At 43.6% G+C, this 20,929-nt stretch overlaps 1 long non-coding RNA gene across 1 annotated transcript in view; it reads right to left on the reverse strand.

Moving 5' to 3' along the window:
* Positions 1-18,217: 18,217 nt before the first annotated feature.
* The window catches only part of LOC123772783 (uncharacterized), a 117,611-nt gene continuing 114,899 nt past the window's right edge, over positions 18,218-20,929 (reverse strand). Inside the window, exon 3 of the long non-coding RNA XR_006774709.2 lies at positions 18,218-18,309. This is a non-coding gene — a long non-coding RNA (uncharacterized lncRNA). The remainder of the gene's footprint in view (positions 18,310-20,929) is intronic.

Consider the following 20,929-nt stretch of genomic DNA (forward strand, 5'->3'; position numbering starts at 1 on the left):
GATCAGTACAAGTGATTAATTTGAGCAAAACGTTTACATACGTTTCTGTGAGGGATGCGCCATTTGAAATGTTGAATGGAACTATTGTACACATACTGGAACAATATGGGAAAGTGGACAATGTTCGTTTTAATAAATATACGTATGGCCCAGGGAAAGGGTGTTTTAATGGAACACGAACAGTAAAGATGGAACTTCACCGTAATATTCCATCATCAATGTCAGTAACAGGTCATTATATTAAGTTTATATACAATGGCCAAATGCAAACTTGTTTCAAGTGTGGGCGTACTGGTCACATGGCTGCTGCCTGCCAGGTGGAGGCATCGGAACGGATCAACATTTTTCATGAACATGACTTTCCGCCATTAATAGAGGATAGTGTATCAGGAAATGAACCCGCTGCTGTAAATACTGTAGTTCTAGGTGAGGTAGATGAAGTAACCCACAACTCTGTAAGTGAAACGTCTGTGGAAGTGACTCCCAGTGCGAATGAGGCCGCTGAAGGTAACTTAGATCAGGACGATGAAGGTAATGCAGACAAGGAGGGTGCAGGTGACACTGCTCAGGACGCTTTACCGGCTGTTGGTAGCCCTGGTGTGGGTGAGGTAAGTCTGGACACTATACATGTGGACGCCCATAACATTGGTGCTGACGCTGCGAAGAGCTGCGAGGCTGGCGGTGGTGCTGACCTTGGTGAGGTGCCGATGGAACAAGTAATTGGTTGTCAACTGGATGTGGAGGATGACACAATGGTGGATAGTGATGTAGAAATGTCTGTGCAGAGAGCAACTCCACCCTCTCCAGTCAGGTATGATAGAAAGGGTAGGGGTAGTGTGAGGGCTGGGGGTGTGAAGGCTAAGGGTGTGAAGGCTGGTTCTGTAACCAGTCACGGGAAGAAACGGAAAAAATTTACTCGGAGTATTGATCTGGAACGTATGAAGGACTACGCCGCTAAATTAAAAGTCTCTGAAAAAATTGAGCAGATTGTTGCCGTTGAAGTTCACCGTGACCAAGGCCCCGAAGAGTCACCGAAACGTAGCGAGGGCACAGTACAACAGGTGAGTGAGGATCATGGTAGAAAGAACAGTGATAAGGCATGGTGGGATCTTGTGGAACATGAACAGAATCGAGACGCGAGTGCAAATATTAAACTTAAACTTCGAAAAGGGAAAGATGACACTAAGATAGTGTCAAGTGAGATAATGACGGATAAAGGGTAATTTTGGTTTCTCTTCAAATTCCATTCGTGAAGCCAATTCATTTTAATTGTGCTACTTTGAACATTAATGGGCTCAATTGTAGAAATAAACAGTTGCAGCTGTTATCATTGTTTAAATATCATAATTTGGATGTACTTTTAGTGCAAGAACACAATGTTCAAGATGTTAAGAAACTTGATGTGCTGCTTGATTTCTTTGAAATATTGATAAATCCAACGACCTTGTTGAAAGGTGGTACGATGATATTGATTGCTAAGCGAGCCCACATCAAGGTTCTTAATACTGAAATGGATGATAATGGTAATGTTTTATATGTTAGGATTTCCTTTTTTGACACAATAATTCCTGTACTTAATGTGTATGCTCCCTCTGGCACCCGCAGGAAGAAAGAGAGGGAGGACTTGTTCTCTAACGAGTTATTATATTTTTTCAGAAATGATACGCGTAACGTTATTTTTGGTGGCGACTTTAATTGTGTCACTTCTATGAGAGATTGTAGCATTCAGTCGAACGCATGTGTATCTCCTGCTTTAATTACACTTTTGAAATGTATTGGTCTAAAGGATGCAAATAGCATTATCGGAGGTGTATATGAATACACATATGTTCGCCAGAATTATGGTTCTAGGCTTGACAGGTTATATATGCACTCGTTCCATGATAAAATTAGTTCTTGCAGTACTGTTCCGGTCAGCTTTTCAGATCACTGTATGGTTGTGGTGAAGCTTGTTATTGACGATCAGGTTAAAGTGGGGACAGGGTCATGGAAGCTCAATTGCAGTCTGTTGCAGAGTAGAGATGTAATTGATAATTTTCAAGTATTGTGGGAACATCTGGTTGGGCAAAAACGTAAGTTCAGATGTCTATTGGAGTGGTGGGACATGTGTAAAGTTGCATGCAAAAGTTTCTTCGTGAAAGTATCCAAACGAAAGGCTGCTGAAAAATATGGTCTGTTAAACTTATTCCAACAAAGACTAAAACAACTTTATGTAAAGGTCAATATGGGACTAGACAAGTATGAAGAAATTACCATTTTAAAAGACAGAATTAACAAATTGAGGGATGAAATATCTGAAGGAGTCAATGTTCGCCTCCAGATTAATGATAGGATGTATGGTGAAAAACTCTCTCCTTATTTGTTAAGTAAAGTCAAGAATAACAAGGGTACAGCACTTGTAACTAGTATTAAAGCAGGTGATGGGACGGATATGACAAATACGGATGGGATTGTATATTATGTTCGGGGTGAATTAGAGAAATTGTACAAAAAAGTGAACGTGGACCAAGGTATGCAGGAGTATTTCCTTGGAAAATGTACACGGGTTTTAACCCAGGATGACAACACGTCATTATTGGCAGATGTAGATAAGCAGGAAGTGTGGAGTGTTGTCAAGAGTTTAAAGAAGGGTAAATCACCTGGCTGTGATGGGTTCCCGGCGGAATTTTATTTCTATCTATGGGATGTCATTGGTAAAGACTTTGTACAAGTGGTGCAGTATAGCATACAACATAGGAAGCTTAGCATGTCACAATCTCATGGGATTATTAAGATGATACCTAAAACGGGTGATTTGCATATTCTAACGAACTGGAGGCCACTTTCCCTACTAAACCAGGATTATAAAATAATATCGAAACTGTTGGCAAATAGACTTAGGATTGCAATGGATAAACTTATATCAGAGGAACAGTTTTGTGGTGTGCCTGGAAGATCTATAATCAATTGTAATAATGTAATTAGGGATGTTGTGTATTATGTGTCTGAGAATAATGTTCCTTCCTCCATGATAAACCTCGACTGGTCGAAAGCCTTTGACCGTGTTGATGTTCAGTTTGTATTAGCAATATTGGATAGGGTAGGAGTGGCACGAGAATTTATTGATTGGATCCGTATGCTTTATAAAGAGTGTCGGAGCAGCGTCTGTATCAATGGAGTCTTAAGTAAACCTTTTTCAGTTGAACGATCTGTACGTCAGGGATGTCCCCTTTCAATGATTTTGTATGTTATATTTCAAGAGCCACTGTACTTGGCAATAAAAAGTAATGACTTTATTGTTCCACCTCGTCTTCCTAATGCAATGACACTTCCTGTTGTTGGTTATGCAGATGATACAACTATTTTTGTGTCGACAGATGACTCGGTGGTGAATGTTCAGAATGAGTTAGACAACTTTGAACGAGCGACAGGTGCTGTTATTAACAAGAACAAAACGTGTATGATGGGGCTTGGCAGTTGGTGTAATAAGGTTAACTGGACAGGTTCATGGTTCAAGGTTGTGGAGTCTATTAAAGCTCTTGGGATTTGCTGGTGTAAAACATATGAAACAACATTGGTTACGAATTGGCAAGTACTATGTGGGAATATAATAGTTGCAACGAATATGTTGTCAAATAGGAAATTGACCCTGTTTCAGAAGGCTGTAATAATCAATTGCAAAATTTTGTCTAAAGTGTGGTATTTGTCTCACAGCTTTCCCATAGACAAGAAAAGTGCTATAGAGATTGACAAAACTATTTTTAGATATGTATGGTATGGTAGATACCAACCAATTAAACGAACTACCCTATGTAAAGGTAAGAAAAACGGTGGAATAGGAATACTGAATGTGTACCATAAGTCATTGGCAATCTTATGTGTTACTTTTAGAAAGGAGATAATGCAGAGGGATAGTGTAAATGCACTAGGACATTACTATTGTAAATTACGTGTTAGCTATTTGATACATATGCCAGAGTATACTGACCTTGCCTTTATTTCACCGCACTTTTATTCATGTGCAATTGATGTTCTCAGGCGGATTTGTAATATTGAAGGTTTTTTAATGATGAACAGTAAACAAGTGTATGATGTTATACTCCCGAATGTAGTTCCTAGAGTAGAGGAGGCATATCCACTCTTTAGCTGGCAAGTAATATGGGCAAACCTTCATGTTAAATTTATTGCCCCAAAACAACGTGAGCTATTGTATCGCTATATTCATGAGACCCTTCCTACTAATGATAGGTTGTTGATGTTGGGCATTAAGGACAACAATAGGTGTGACCAATGTACTGAAATTGAGAATAATCTGCATATATTTTATTTCTGTAAGCAGAAAGTTGTTCTTGTAAACTGGATTAGAGACACTCTTAAAGATTTATGTGGACCAAGTATTAGAGTGGAGTTAATGAGGTTTTTAATGTTTCATATTGACATAAAATGCAAGAAAATTAGGAATACAATAATTATGTTACTTTCTGATTACATTTTTTGTGTGTGGATAGGCAGGCTGGAAGGTTACTCAGTGGACAAAATATTGAAGTTCTTGCGAGGCAGGATCAGGTATAACGTTTGGGGTTTAAGGCTCATGCTCGGTGATGATATGGAAAATTGGTTTACTGAGGCTTATATAAAATATATATAAATGTAATATTTTCCCCTGTATTTTAATGTAAGTTTATTCTTCAATTTTTGTAACTCGTTTATAGGGGTTTTCTAAAAGATCTTGTTCTGTACTACTGAAACACTTGTTCACTAAGAATTGTAATGTATAATTGCCTTGTAACACTTATGTATATGTAACTTATATTGTATTTTTTTAAATAAAGATAAAAAAAAAAATACCTGTTAAATTCGGGAAGTTAGAATTGCTGGACCTGTTCAGTTTGTGAGTTCCAGATGTCACTTTTATTTAGTATATATAATTGTTTATTTACTGTAATTAAGCAGGTGGCATTGTACTTATATATTTTGCAAGTAACTATTATATGTAATTTGCATTCTTATGTGTTTTGAGAACAAGTGGTTGTTCAATTAGTTTTAAATATTAATAAGTCTTTAGTTTCCATCCCTCATCCTGGATGAGGCAGAGGAGGAGAGGATTGTGGGTAGCGACAGAGCGAGAGTTCAGTAGCTGCAAGGGACTCGAAGGAATAACATGTGGGAGATAAGTCTGTAACATTCATGTTGTGCCATATTTTTATTATAGTATATTATAAGAGAGACAAATTTTTTTGTTTGTTGTATAAGTTAACTTTACCATCTGTGTTTTTATATTATACTGTTTTGAATATATATATTATAAGTTATATGTATAATTCTTCAGTCCTAAGGGAGAAATACTTTTAAGTCTTAGCCTGTTATAGCTTAGCCTTAGCCATGGGGTTATACTGGTGACCCGCTTTAGAGAGCAGCAGTGGTATCCCTAGACGTAACTAAAGCTTGGCTGCTGTAGGGTCACGAGCCGTAACGAACGATAGGTAAAAAGAGTTATGGGGGCCTGTGCCGGGAAATATTGTTCCCATTTAAACTTAACTGTGCTAATCTAACCTTGCCTTCCTAGGTATCAGTGTGTCAAGTGTCTGTGTGTTTCTTAAGAACTATTCCATGTGCCAAGCAAGCCTTCCTGTGTGTCAAGTAACAACGTTTCACGATTTTGAGGTAAGTCATCCTATATATTTTGTTTGTGCAGTGAGGCCAAGCGAATTTTCAGTGTGGTGACAATTTTACAGTGAAGTGTAGTGCAGTGCCATTGTTTTAATTATTGTTGTGAATCAAGTGCCAAGTGTTAGTAACGACGGAGGAGAAAGTTGCATCGTTGTTGGCTCACCCAGACTTTGAAGGGATTCAGAGCCTTAAAAAGACTGAGTTAATACAAATGGCAAATCATTTGGATTTGACCGCCAACAATAGAATGGTTAAAGCCCAAATATTGAAAGTCATTTTGACGCATTTTGTTGAGAATGGAGAGTTAGACGAAGAAAGTCTAGAGGAGTTAAGAGAGGAGTCGAGTGATCAGATGACGTTAAAGCGTCTTGAGTTAGAAGCTCGCCAATTAGAGCTTGAAGCTCAAAAAGAACAGAAAATATTAGAGGCTGAAGCTCAGCAGAGGGAGCTTGAGACTAGGCGTTTAGAAATTGCGGCACAAAACCACAGAGGTTTAATTGAGTTGCAACTAGAAGCCACAAAGAAGCAACAATTAGAGATTCAACAACAAATGGCTGACACTAACTTCAGGCTTGAATCACAGCGTATGGCAGCTGGGCATGGAAATACTAGTAATGTTTCAACAAATAGTGATAATAATCCCATAAGGATGAATAAGTATATAGAGTTACCCAAGTTTAATGAGGAGGATCCTGAGGTTTTCTTTGCACATTTTTATAAAATTGCCATCAGTATGAACTGGCCAAGGGATCAGTGGGTAGCCATTATGCAGTCTCAATTTAAGGGGCGTAGTCAGGAGGTTTTTACATCCCTACCTGACGCTCATAGTTTTGATTACGAATTTGTAAAGAAAAGCATCTTAAATGTGTATCAATTAAATCCAGAGGCACACAGGCAAAAGTTTAGGAACCTAAGGAGGGTAAGTGATCAGACAATAGCAGATTTTACTCGTCAGAAGACGAATTTTTGCAACAGATGGTTAAAGTCACTTTCAGTAACTGAGTTTGATGCTTTAAAGAATCTTCTTATCATGGAAGAAGTATTGTCATGTCTCCCAGACAAGTTGTCTACTTTTATGGCAGAACAAAAGAATGTAACAGACATTTATGAGCTGTCAAAGCTCGCGGATGAGCATGAGTTGTTGACTAAGGCCCAGTTTACGGCCACTTCACCTAAGTCTAGTCGTAGAGTAAATTATAATGCTCACCGAACTCCTTATCAGAATCCATCCAGTCCTAGTGCTCCAGTTACTCCCATGAGCTCTTCTCTTACAAAACCTAACCCTGCTACTTCATTGTCAGGAATGTCAAATAATAATAAGGTTATTTCTAAACCTACAGTTGGTTCTACCAGTGTGTCCACTGTAAGGTCTTGTTCCCATTGTAAGAGAAAAGGCCATGGAATTAATTCCTGTTTTATATTGCACCCTGAGTTACGACCAACTGGTCTCATTTATTGTAGAGGTGTGCAAAATAAATTTACTAATAAACATGTAACTGTAAACCCCAATTGGGTGAAACAGTATTCACCATATATGTCTTCAGGTGAAGTTTTGTGTATTAATGGGAAGTGGAAGCCAGTGGTTATTCTTCGTGATACAGGTGCTTCCCAAACCATAATTTCATCCAGTATTCTTTCTGATGTTGAAAAGAGAGAGACTGGATAGTTTGTAGTTCTTCAGAGTGTTGCAGGATGTAAAACTGTACCTCTAATAGACATTAATTTCAGATCCACCATTACACCACGTTTATGCACTGTGGGTGTTAGTACACAGTTGCCCATCCCAGGTGTGGATGTTATATTGGGTAATGATGTGGCCATAAATCATGTTGTGGGTGAGATTGATCCCCGTTTGTGTAAACAGCCAGTTGCAGCCCATGATTATTCTGCCTGTGCTGAAATTAGTTCCATGAATGAACAACCTGTTGTAGAAGATGGTTTTGTCCATTCTACCTGTGCTGATGTCAGTACTATTATAAATCCAGTTGTCAGTTCTAATGTTACTCAAGCATTTGTTCCAGTAACCAGTACCCCTTCAGTGGAGAAGTGGGATGTGGTTCTTCCAGATTCCTGTGTGGCCGATTTAGTTGTTGAGAGTAAGCCTGATACTATGACTCTGCTTTATTCCAATAAATTGGGAAAGGATGTCCATGTACCATTGTCTTGCCCGCTCCCTACGAACGTTGTGCCAGGAGTTGAGAGAAACTTAAAAGCCACGACTCTATTGTATTCCAGCCAAGTGAATGGTTTAGGACAAGATGTCGGGTTGGCAGAAGTATTCCCGCTCACTCAAAGTTTAGAATCAGTTGTCGAGAGTAAGTCTGTTGTAGAGGCCCCGCCTCACCCTAGTCAAGGTGATAGTATAGGGGAGGAGGTCAAACTACCTGTTACTTGCCCGCTCGCTTCAGATTCCCTTAATTTATGTGCATTGAGTAGAACTGACCCTAAGATTTCAGAGAGAAGCAAGGAGACAGTCTGTACTGTAGATCCAGTTTTGGAGAGTGTGGGAAAGCAGCCAGAGGATCAGCTTCTGTTGAGTAGATGGAGACCCATTGAGCCTCCCTCTTCAGTTGTCTGTGAGGATGTGACCCAGCTTGGTAGTGATATTATTGATTGTGAGCAGACAGTACTCCAAGCAGCTCCAGAAGTCATGGGAGGAAATTTTGGTAAAATCATTGAGAGTGGTAAAGTAGCATTTGGATCTAAGTTGCGGAGTTGTGATTCTTATTCTATGTGGAGTAAGTATTTCTCATTGTGTACATTGAGTCAGAATGTGTGTAGGATGTTGAAATCTACTTTTATTCTGCAGGAGCCATTGTCTTGTGAAGTAATGGACTGTGGGACATCTTTGTCAAGCCTTGTGGTTGAGCAGAGAGAGTTTACTCAAGTAGGTTGTGCAACCAGTAGTTCTGAGGAAGTGGTGAGTTATGCTAGAGCAGTGTCTCTATATTCAGATCCAGTTAATTTTGATGCACGAGTGATAAAAGTGTATGTTCCACTCAAGTGTGGTGTTGACTTTCATTGTCATATTGGAGTTAACTTTCAGAGTCATATTGGAGTTGACTTTCAGAGTCATATTGTGGGTGAAGGATAGAATCATACTGGGGAGCAGATGTTTGAGGCTCCAAGTGTGTATTTCAAGTTGGGGGATAAGGTTATCCTACCTAGTGTTAATCATTGTGAAGGGTTTCAGATTGTCCTTGGGCGTTTCTCAGGTAATCTGCTGTGCATCTTCAAGATGTTAAGACCCTTAAACCTCTTGGTTGATTGGTTGTCATCAGACGTAAATCACTTGGGAAGTGATGGTGAGGGTTGTAAAGTTTTCGGCATGCTTTATTTAGTCTTTTGGAAGACTAGACGGTTGATGAAAGTGTGTGTTGTGTTCAAGTTCACCATCAGGGGGTGTGAACTTGTCTTCGGAGTTATGATTGAGATATGGTGCCTAGGCATATGCCTGTTTTCTTTCACTGATCGTTATGACAGAGTTATGAGGAAATTGATTTCTGTGTTCCTTATGGATCATCTGAGTCAGTTCGATCAGGTAGTCTTTGCACTTATCTTGGGTTGTATTTCTTGGGTTGAAGGTCAAAGGTTTGTTAAGTCGGTGTCTTGTGTTTCGGAAGGTTCTATGAATGGGAAAGTTTTATACATAATTGTGAGGTTTAATGGTAATTTCTCTAATTTTAGTATCCATTGGGCGAGAGTATGTGTTCCACAGAGGATCAAGAGTGATGAAGAGCAGATGTCTGTGTCAGAGCATACCCAGGAGAAGTCCCAAATCTACTTAACATCCAGTCAGCTTCAATTAAGCAGTTCAGCTCCAGAAAAGGGGAGTAATGGAAAATGGAGGCTGTCTTGGAAAACTTCACCATGTGGAAAAGGGAGCACATGGAAATACGGGACTGATCTTAGAGAAATAGTAGCAACAGATAGAAAGATAAATTGCCGTGATAACTGTGTGAATGCAGCTACCTTTATTGACAATTCTATTCATGCTAATAATGATAATGTAGCTAGGCGTGTGAAATATGATCTGAAACAAAGTGAAATAAATGAGATAGTACCTTGGAGAGATAAATTTGCATACTCCAGTGACACATATGTAGAACATAGTCATAAGACTGAAATTTCTGAGTTTCCTGTAAGACTATATTTGGAGTGTTTTCATTTTTGTCCAGAAATGTGTTCTTATTACTTTTACATGTTTGGTGTAATTAATACCATAAATCTCAAGTGTCATACATTTTACTTTAAAAAAATGCCATTGATCTTCAATCTATTGCATTTTTTTTTCTTGGAGGTGGAAGTGTTACGTACTCCTAGCTGGATACGTATATAAATTTAAAATAACTTGTTTTGTTCCATTATATCATTGCCTGTATATGTACACACATTGTGTTTTTGTAAATTATCGTGTGGTGTGGCAGCGTCAGTGGGGACAGGAGCGCGGTTGCTTTGCACACGTCTAATACCTGTTAAATTCGGGAAGTTAGAATTGCTGGACCTGTTCAGTTTGGGAGTTCCAGATGTCACTTTTATTTAGTATATATAATTGTTTATTTACTGTAATTAAGCAGGTGGCATTGTACTTATATATTTTGCAAGTAACTTATATGTAATTTGCATTCTTATGTGTTTTGAGAACAAGTGGTTGTTCAATTAGTTTTAAATATTAAAAAGTCTTTAGTTTCCATCCCTCATCCTGGATGAGGCAGAGGAGGAGAGGATTGTGGGTAGCGACAGAGCGAGAGTTCAGTAGCTGCAAGGGACTCGAAGGAATAACATGTGGGAGATAAGTCTGTAACATTCATGTTGTGCCATATTTTTATTATAGTATATTATAAGAGAGACAAATTTTTTTGTTTGTTGTATAAGTTAACTTTACCATCTGTGTTTTTATATTATACTGTTTTGAATATATATATTATAAGTTATATGTATAATTCTTCAGTCCTAAGGGAGAAATACTTTTAAGTCTTAGCCTGTTATAGCTTAGCCTTAGCCATGGGGTTATACTGGTGACCCGCTTTAGAGAGCAGCAGTGGTATCCCTAGACGTAACTAAAGCTTGGCTGCTGTTGGGTCACGAGCCGTAACGAACGATAGGTAACAACCTACACCAGGGTGTGGGCGGGAATCTCACACTACCTATACCTCGTGTGAAGGTAACAATGACTAAGAGCAGTAGCTTAGAGCAGATGGAATGCAATGCACATAAACAAAAAAAGTAAAAACTTCAATGTGGCAGAAAACTTCAGCCACATGCTGATCGGGGTCACAAAGAACCATATACAAAAGTAGCTAACTCCTGGCAGAAGTCTCTAGCAAGTGGCTAGCAGCACTTCACTACAGCTCCTCACTGTCGTCCGTTACTCTCCTAAGCCAATCCTGGGGTACGCCGATCTCTACCAACACTGCGTAAATCAGCAGCTAACATACTGCTCAGATCGGCGGTGGCTTAGTCTTCTTCCTGGACCAAGCTGAGAGTACATGGACTGCCCAAGGGAAACTGCCTTCCTCAGTACGACTGATGCCACAGGTCACCTCTGTGGACATAAATTGTCATCAATTAAATGGTCGGTACACTGGGGAAACCATGAGGTAACACTCATTCACAGGGGAGTTGACATTATGCTCTGTAGCACAATCTAGGTGGTGTTGTTGTTATTGTTGATTTAGGGGCGACGACGATCGTGGGATCGGATGCGCCCTGGCGTACCCTTTAAGGGTGAATCGCAAAGCCTGGAGAGGTGGAACGCCAAGCCAAATCGCAAAACGAGTGACGCCAATCACTAGAAACTAATATGCCATACGGCAAATAAACGCACAGTCAGGCAGATGATTGGGGAGCCCCAGGAGTCCCTCAGGGCGACAAGCACCGGCCCCGCTCCACACAGAGAACACCAGGTAGCAAAACTAAAACTCTGCCCCCCAACTAAAACGCAAAAAGTCATCCAGCGTCCCCCGGCAGAGCAGAATCCGGCCGCCCACCAGGAGCCCACCAAGACCCGCCAACCTCCGACACCTCTCTGCCAAGCCAGCCCCTGAACACCGTCACCCCGCCGGGAGAACCAGCCAGTACACGTCAAAAAAAAATCTATCAACAATCCTGTGACCCAAGGCGATATGTGCGCCAGGCGTCGTACAATCGGACCGCTGAAAAGGGATGCCAAACGGCAGTAGCAAAGCCAAAACGCGAAAACAAGACGTGATCAGGCGGCACCCAGGCGGAGGAGGAGTCCAGACGTCCGCTCGGCCACAAGGTTGAACCAGGCGTCCATCTAGGTGGTGCAGGTCATGATACGATCACCACCAGAGGACATCAACAACGATTTCTCTTTGACCAAGGCAGGAAACAGGTGTCATTCATTGCTGCCATGCCACCACCAATAGATGGCGTTGTCCACATAGCGTCCAATATCGGGAGAGTTGGAGTGCAGATCCATAGATAGCGCTTAAATTGCCACTCTACACTCCGAAGAAGGTGACGTGACCATAACAGGCAGGTATCTCACACTATGTACACCTGGATATGGGCGGGTATCTCTCACTACCTACAACTGGGTATGGGCAGGTATCTCACACTACCTTCACCAAGGTATAGGTGGGTGTATCATACTACCAACACCTGGGTTTGGGTTGGTATCTCACACTACCTACACCTGGGTATGGGTGAATATCTCACACTACCTAGACCTGGGTATGGGCGGGTATCTCACACTACCTAGACCTGGGTATGGGCGGGTATCTCACACTACCTACACCTGGGTACGGGCGGGTATCTCACACTACCTACACCTGGGTATGGGCGGGTATCTCACACTACCTACACCTGGGTATGGGCGGGTATCTCATACTACCTACACATGGGGTATGGGCGGGTACCTCATAAACCTCGCAAATATGTACTTGGTGGTCCCTTCCATACACATGTAAGTCTGTTAGTTTTCATGGCCGTTATGGTGCAGGTGGTAGTGCATGTGCCTCTGCAATTTTGGGTCGTGGGTTCGATACCCTTGTTTGGCCTTAGTGTTTATTTTATATAAACCTTTCTTGTGAAGAGAGAGTAAGGAACCTTAACTGACATTCTCAAGAAAGGGTTCCTGGATTGTACTTGGATGGGGTTCTGGGAGTTCTTCTACTCCCCAAGCCCGGCCCGTGGCCAGGCTTGACTTGTGAGAGCTTGGTCTAACAGACTGTTGCTTGTAGCAGCCCGTAGGGCCACACCCACCACAGCCTGGTGGGTTCCGGCACTTCTTGATGAAAACTATCTGATTTTCTTTTGAAGATGTCCACCGTTGTTTAGGTAATATTTCTTATACACGATGGGAAGATGTTGAACAACCGTGGACCTCTGATGTTTATACGGTGTTCTCTGATTGTGTCTATGGCACCTCTGCTCTTCACTCGTTCTATTCTGCATTTTCTTCCATCTCGTTCACTCCAGTACGTTGTTATTTTACTGTGTAGATTTGGGAACTGGCCCTCCAGTATCTTCCACGTGTATATTATTTAATATCTCTCTCGTCTCCTTTCTAGTGAGCATATTTGGAGAGCTTTGAGACGATCCCAGTAATTTAGGTGCTTTATCGCGTCTATGTATGCCGTATATGTTCTCTGTATTCCCTCTATTTCAACAATCTGTCCTGTTCTGCTGGGGAAAGTGAGTACTGAGCAGTACTCAAGACGGAACAACACAAGTGATTTGAATAGTACAACCATTGTGATGGGATCCCTGGATTTGAAAGTTCTCGTAATCCATTCTACAATATTTCTGGCTGACGCAATATTTGCTTGGTTATGTTCCCTAAATGTTAGGTCGTCAGACATCATTATTCCCAAATCCTTTTCATGCTGCTTTCCTAGTATGGGCAGATTTGATTGTATTTTGTACCCTGTATTATGTTTAAGGTTCTCATTTTTACCGTACCTGAGTACCTGGAATTTATTACTGTTAAACATCATGTTATTTTCTGCTGCCCAGTCGAAAACTTTATTAATATCTGCTTATAGTTTATCAATAACTTCAACAGAAGTAATTGTCATGCTGATTTTTGTGTCGTCTGCAAAGGATGATACGAATTTGTGACTTGTATTTGAGTCTATATCTGATATGAGAATAAGGAAAAGCAGTGGTGCAAGGAATGTACCCTGAGGTACAGAGCTTTTAACTGCGCTTGGACTCGATTTTATATGGTTGACTGTTACTCTTTGTGTTCAAACTGAGTATACAGCGACCTACTTTACCCGTTATTCCCATTGACCTCATTTTGTGTTCTATCATTCCATGGTCACAATAATCAAATTCCTTTGCAAAGTCCGTGTACTCGACATCTGCCTTTTTTCTAATAATGCCTCAGTGATTTTGTCGTAGTGGTCAAGTAGCTGTGAAAGGCATGATCTTCCCGCTTTAAATCCATGTTGGTCTGGGTTGTGTAGGTCATTGGTCTTCATGAAACTTGTGACCTGACTCCTGATCACTCTCTCAAATATTTTTATTATGTGGGACATTAGTGCATCTGGTCAATAATTCTTTGCCAATACCATGCTCCCTCCCTTGTGTAGAGGGGCTATGACTGCTGCTTTAAGTGCATTTGGTATCTCCCCCGTGTCCAAGCTCTTCCTCCACACTATACTGAGAGCCTGTGCTACTGGCACTTTGCAATTTCTTTATAAATATAGAATTCCACGAGTCTGGCCCCGGAGCTCAGTGCATGGGCATGCTGTCAATTTGTCTTTCAAAATCTGTCACGCTCGTGTTGATGTCAGTTATGTTTACAGGGGTTTGGTTATCACGCATACAGAAGTTGTCTGGATCTTCCCCTTTTATGCTGTTTATTGGAGTGTTAAACATGTCCTCATACTGCTTTTTAGGATTTCATTAATTTATTTGTCATCCTCTGTGTATGAACCTTCACTTGTAAGAATAGGTCCAATACTGGCAATGGTTTATGCTTTTGATTTCGCATATGTGAAGAAATATTACTTATAGGTGAAGAAATTTCTTGTATAGCTTTCTGTTCTAAATACATTTCTTCAATCTGACAAGATTGCTTATATCTCTGCTCGATTTCGTCAATCTCTCGTTTTAATTATTCCTTCTTTGTAGGGATAAGAGAGAGAGGGGAGTTATCTTGAGGTTATCTTGAGAGGATTTCGGGGCATTTTAGTGTCCCCGCGGCCCGGTCCTCGACCAGGCCTCCACCCCCAGGAAGCAGCCCGTGACAGCTGACTAACACTCAGGTAGCTATTTTACTGCTAGGTAACAGGGGCATAGGGTGAAAGAAACTCTGCCCATTGTTTCTCGCCGGCGCCTGGGATCGAACCCAGGACCACAGGATCACAAGTCCAGCGTGCTGTCCGCTCGGCCGACCCGGAGGGAGGGGGGCAATATAACTGAAGAGTACACAGAGATGAAAGGGAAATTTTAACATGTCAAATATATCAACAGAAATAGAACTTAAAACAATTGACACAAATTACATAGACTTAGATTCAGAAAAGACCTGCGTAAATACTGATTGGGAACTAGAATTTTTGGTGTATGGAACAAGTCTCTCTGTAACATATTAACTGTTTCAAGCGTAGGTGAGACATATGTGAATGTGTCTGTTCTGTTATTCTTGTGTTCTTATTATCTATCCTCGTGTATAAATAAATAAAGAACACCTTACAAACCTGTTCTTTGCAGTCAAGACAGAACGAAGACCTGAAGATGTCTTGGGAGGCTGATCACCTGGAGGGTCGTGGAGGGTGGTTGACCTTCCTGCTCCAGCACCTGGAGGGTCGTGGAGGGTGGTTGACCTTCCTGCTCCAGCACCAGGAGGGTCGTGGAGGGTGGTTGACCTTCCTGCTCCAGCACCTGGAGGGTCGTGGAGGGTGGTTGACCTTCCTGCTCCACCACCAGGAGGGTCGTGGAGGGTGGTTGACCTTCCTGCTCCAGCACCTGGAGGGTCGTGGAGGGTGGTTGACCTTCCTGCTCCAGCACCTGGAGGGTCGTGGAGGGTGGTTGACCTTCCTGCTCCACCACCAGGAGGGTCGTGGAGGGTGGTTGACCTTCCTGCTCCAGCACCTGGAGGGTCGTGGAGGGTGGTTGACCTTACTGCTCCACCACCAGGAGGGTTGTGGAGGGTGGTTGACCTTCCTGCTCCAGCACCTGGAGGGTCGTGGAGGGTGGTTGACCTTCCTGCTCCAGCACCTGGAGGGTCGTGGAGGGTGGTTGACCTTACTGCTCCAGCACCTGGAGGGTCGTGGAGGGTGGTTGACCTTCCTGCTCCAGCACCTGCAGGGTCGTGGAGGGTGGTTGACCTTCCTGCTCCAGCACCTGGAGGGTCGTGGAGGGTGGTTGACCTTCCTGCTCCACCACCTGCAGGGTCGTGGAGGGTGGTTGACCTTCCTGCTCCAGCACCTGGAGGGTCGTGGAGGGTGGTTGACCTTCCTGCTCCACCACCTGCAGGGTCGTGGAGGGTGGTTGACCTTCCTGCTCCAGCACCTGGAGGGTCGTGGAGGGTGGTTGACCTTCCTGCTCCAGCACCTGGAGGGTCGTGGAGGGTGGTTGACCTTCCTGCTCCAGCACCTGGAGGGTCGTGGAGGGTGGTTGACCTTACTGCTCCACCACCAGGAGGGTCGTGGAGGGTGGTTGACCTTCCTGCTCCAGCACCTGGAGGGTCGTGGAGGGTGGTTGACCTTCCTGCTCCAGCACCTGGAGGGTCGTGGAGGGTGGTTGATCTTCCTGCTCCAGCACCTGGAGGGTCGTGGAGGGTGGTTGACCTTCCTGCTCCACCACCTGGAGGGTCGTGGAGGGTGGTTGACCTTCCTGCTCCACCACCTGGAGGGTCGTGGAGGGTGGTTGACCTTCCTGCTCCAGCACCTGGAGGGTCGTGGAGGGTGGTTGACCTTCCTGCTCCAGCACCTGGAGGGTCGTGGAGGGTGGTTGACCTTCCTGCTCCAGCACCTGGAGGGTCGTGGAGGGTGGTTGACCTTCCTGCCCCAGCACCTGGAGGGTCGTGGAGGGTGGTTGACCTTCCTGCTCCAGCACCTGGAGGGTCGTGGAGGGTGGTTGACCTTCCTGCTCCACCACTTGGAGGGTCGTGGAGGGTGGTTGACCTTCCTGCTCCAGCACCTGGAGGGTCGTGGAGGGTGGTTGACCTTCCTGCTCCAGCACCTGGAGGGTCGTGGAGGGTGGTTGACCTTCCTGCTCCACCACTTGGAGGGTCGTGGAGGGTGGTTGACCTTCCTGCTCCAGCACCTGGAGGGTCGTGGAGGGTGGTTGACCTTACTGCTCCACCACCAGGAGGGTCGTGGAGGGTGGTTGACCTTCCTGCTCCAGCACCTGGAGGGTCGTGGAGGGTGGTTGACCTTCCTGCTCCACCACCAGGAGGGTCGTGGAGGGTGGTTGACCTTCCTGCTCCAGCACCTGGAGGGTCGTGGAGGGTGGTTGACCTTCCTGCTCCAGCACCTGGAGGGTCGTGGAGGGTGGTTGACCTTCCTGCTCCACCACCAGGAGGGTCGTGGAGGGTGGTTGACCTTCCTGCTCCAGCACCTGGAGGGTCGTGGAGGGTGGTTGACCTTACTGCTCCACCACCAGGAGGGTTGTGGAGGGTGGTTGACCTTCCTGCTCCAGCACCTGGAGGGTCGTGGAGGGTGGTTGACCTTCCTGCTCCAGCACCTGGAGGGTCGTGGAGGGTGGTTGACCTTACTGCTCCAGCACCTGGAGGGTCGTGGAGGGTGGTTGACCTTCCTGCTCCAGCACCTGCAGGGTCGTGGAGGGTGGTTGACCTTCCTGCTCCAGCACCTGGAGGGTCGTGGAGGGTGGTTGACCTTCCTGCTCCACCACCTGCAGGGTCGTGGAGGGTGGTTGACCTTCCTGCTCCAGCACCTGGAGGGTCGTGGAGGGTGGTTGACCTTCCTGCTCCACCACCTGCAGGGTCGTGGAGGGTGGTTGACCTTCCTGCTCCAGCACCTGGAGGGTCGTGGAGGGTGGTTGACCTTCCTGCTCCAGCACCTGGAGGGTCGTGGAGGGTGGTTGACCTTCCTGCTCCAGCACCTGGAGGGTCGTGGAGGGTGGTTGACCTTACTGCTCCACCACCAGGAGGGTCGTGGAGGGTGGTTGACCTTCCTGCTCCAGCACCTGGAGGGTCGTGGAGGGTGGTTGACCTTCCTGCTCCAGCACCTGGAGGGTCGTGGAGGGTGGTTGATCTTCCTGCTCCAGCACCTGGAGGGTCGTGGAGGGTGGTTGACCTTCCTGCTCCACCACCTGGAGGGTCGTGGAGGGTGGTTGACCTTCCTGCTCCACCACCTGGAGGGTCGTGGAGGGTGGTTGACCTTCCTGCTCCAGCACCTGGAGGGTCGTGGAGGGTGGTTGACCTTCCTGCTCCAGCACCTGGAGGGTCGTGGAGGGTGGTTGACCTTCCTGCTCCAGCACCTGGAGGGTCGTGGAGGGTGGTTGACCTTCCTGCCCCAGCACCTGGAGGGTCGTGGAGGGTGGTTGACCTTCCTGCTCCAGCACCTGGAGGGTCGTGGAGGGTGGTTGACCTTCCTGCTCCACCACTTGGAGGGTCGTGGAGGGTGGTTGACCTTCCTGCTCCAGCACCTGGAGGGTCGTGGAGGGTGGTTGACCTTCCTGCTCCAGCACCTGGAGGGTCGTGGACGCCTCCACACGCTGTCAATTAAAAAGGATTATTTCAGATTCAATATTTTTGTTTGCGCTAAAAAAACGCACGACAACAACAGCGAGTGAACTCACCTGTATGTGCCTGCAGGATCGAGCATTGGCTCTTGGTTCCCGCCTTTCTGTCGCCGATTGTTTAAAGCAATGACTTTAAACAAGTCAGTGTGTGTGTCACTTAAACAGACAATGTGTGTACTGGAGACGGTGACATTCCGCCCTCAAGTTCCAGTTAATTACAAAAGTTCCAGTTAATTACACAAGTTCCAGTTAATTACACAAGTTCCAGTTAATTACACAAGTTCCAGTTAATTACTCAAGTTCCAGTTAATTACACAAGTTCCAGTTAATTACACAAGTTCCAGTTAATTACACAAGTTCCAGTTAATTACACAAGTTCCAGTTAATTACACAAGTTCCAGTTAATTACACAAGTTCCAGTTAATTACACAAGTTCCAGTTAATTACACAAGTTCCAGTTAATTACTCAAGTTCCAGTTAATTACACAAGTTCCAGTTAATTACTCAAGTTCCAGTTAATTACACAAGTTCCAGTTAATTACTCAAGTTCCAGTTAATTACTCAAGTTCCAGTTAATTACACAAGTTCCAGTTAATTACACAAGTTCCAGTTAATTACACAAGTTCCAGTTAATTACACAAGTTCCAGTTAATTACACAAGTTCCAGTTAATTACACAAGTTCCAGTTAATTACTCAAGTTCCAGTTAATTACTCAAGTTCCAGTTAATTACACAAGTTCCAGTTAATTACACAAGTTCCAGTTAATTACACAAGTTCCAGTTAATTACTCAAGTTCCAGTTAATTACACAAGTTCCAGTTAATTACACAAGTTCCAGTTAATTACACAAGTTCCAGTTAATTACACAAGTTCCAGTTAATTACACAAGTTCCAGTTAATTACACAAGTTCCAGTTAATTACACAAGTTCCAGTTAATTACACAAGTTCCAGTTAATTACACAAGTTCCAGTTAATTACACAAGTTCCAGTTAATTACACAAGTTCCAGTTAATTACACAAGTTCCAGTTAATTACACAAGTTCCAGTTAATTACTCAAGTTCCAGTTAATTACACAAGTTCCAGTTAATTACACAAGTTCCAGTTAATTACACAAGTTCCAGTTAATTACACAAGTTCCAGTTAATTACACAAGTTCCAGTTAATTACACAAGTTCCAGTTAATTACACAAGTTCCAGTTAATTACACAAGTTCCAGTTAATTACACAAGTTCCAGTTAATTACACAAGTTCCAGTTAATTACACAAGTTCCAGTTAATTACTCAAGTTCCAGTTAATTACACAAGTTCCAGTTAATTACTCAAGTTCCAGTTAATTACACAAGTTCCAGTTAATTACTCAAGTTCCAGTTAATTACTCAAGTTCCAGTTAATTACACAAGTTCCAGTTAATTACACAAGTTCCAGTTAATTACACAAGTTCCAGTTAATTACACAAGTTCCAGTTAATTACACAAGTTCCAGTTAATTACACAAGTTCCAGTTAATTACTCAAGTTCCAGTTAATTACTCAAGTTCCAGTTAATTACACAAGTTCCAGTTAATTACACAAGTTCCAGTTAATTACACAAGTTCCAGTTAATTACTCAAGTTCCAGTTAATTACACAAGTTCCAGTTAATTACACAAGTTCCAGTTAATTACACAAGTTCCAGTTAATTACACAAGTTCCAGTTAATTACACAAGTTCCAGTTAATTACACAAGTTCCAGTTAATTACACAAGTTCCAGTTAATTACACAAGTTCCAGTTAATTACACAAGTTCCAGTTAATTACACAAGTTCCAGTTAATTACACAAGTTCCAGTTAATTACACAAGTTCCAGTTAATTACTCAAGTTCCAGTTAATTACACAAGTTCCAGTTAATTACACAAGTTCCAGTTAATTACACAAGTTCCAGTTAATTACACAAGTTCCAGTTAATTACACAAGTTCCAGTTAATTACACAGCAATAATTCAACATTGCTACTATCAGAGTTCTTGTGTGATGTGGAGTTTAAATCTGGCAAGGGTAATGCTGTGGCTGAGGCAAGGGTAATGCTGTGGCTGAGGCAAGGGTAATGCTGTGGCTGAGGCAAGGGTAATGCTGTGGCTGAGGCAAGGATAATGCTGTGGCTGAGGCAAGGGTAATGCTGTGGCTGAGGCAAGGATAATGCTGTGGCTGAGGCAAGGATAATGCTGTGGCTGAGGCAAGGGTAATGCTGTGGCTGAGGCAAGGGTAATGCTGTGGCTGAGGCAAGGGTAATGCTGTGGCTGAGGCAAGGATAATGCTGTGGCTGAGGCAAGGGTAATGCTGTGGCTGAGGCAAGGGTAATGCTGTGGCTGAGGCAAGGGTAATGCTGTGGCTGAGGCAAGGGTAATGCTGTGGCTGAGGCAAGGGTAATGCTGTGGCTGAGGCAAGGGTAATGCTGTGGCTGAGGCAAGGATAATGCTGTGGCTGAGGCAAGGGTAATGCTGTGGCTGAGGCAAGGATAATGCTGTGGCTGAGGCAAGGATAATGCTGTGGCTGAGGCAAGGGTAATGCTGTGGCTGAGGCAAGGGTAATGCTGTGGCTGAGGCAAGGGTAATGCT

This window comes from Procambarus clarkii, chromosome 50, assembly GCF_040958095.1.
Source record: "Procambarus clarkii isolate CNS0578487 chromosome 50, FALCON_Pclarkii_2.0, whole genome shotgun sequence".
Classification (NCBI taxonomy): domain Eukaryota; kingdom Metazoa; phylum Arthropoda; class Malacostraca; order Decapoda; family Cambaridae; genus Procambarus; species Procambarus clarkii.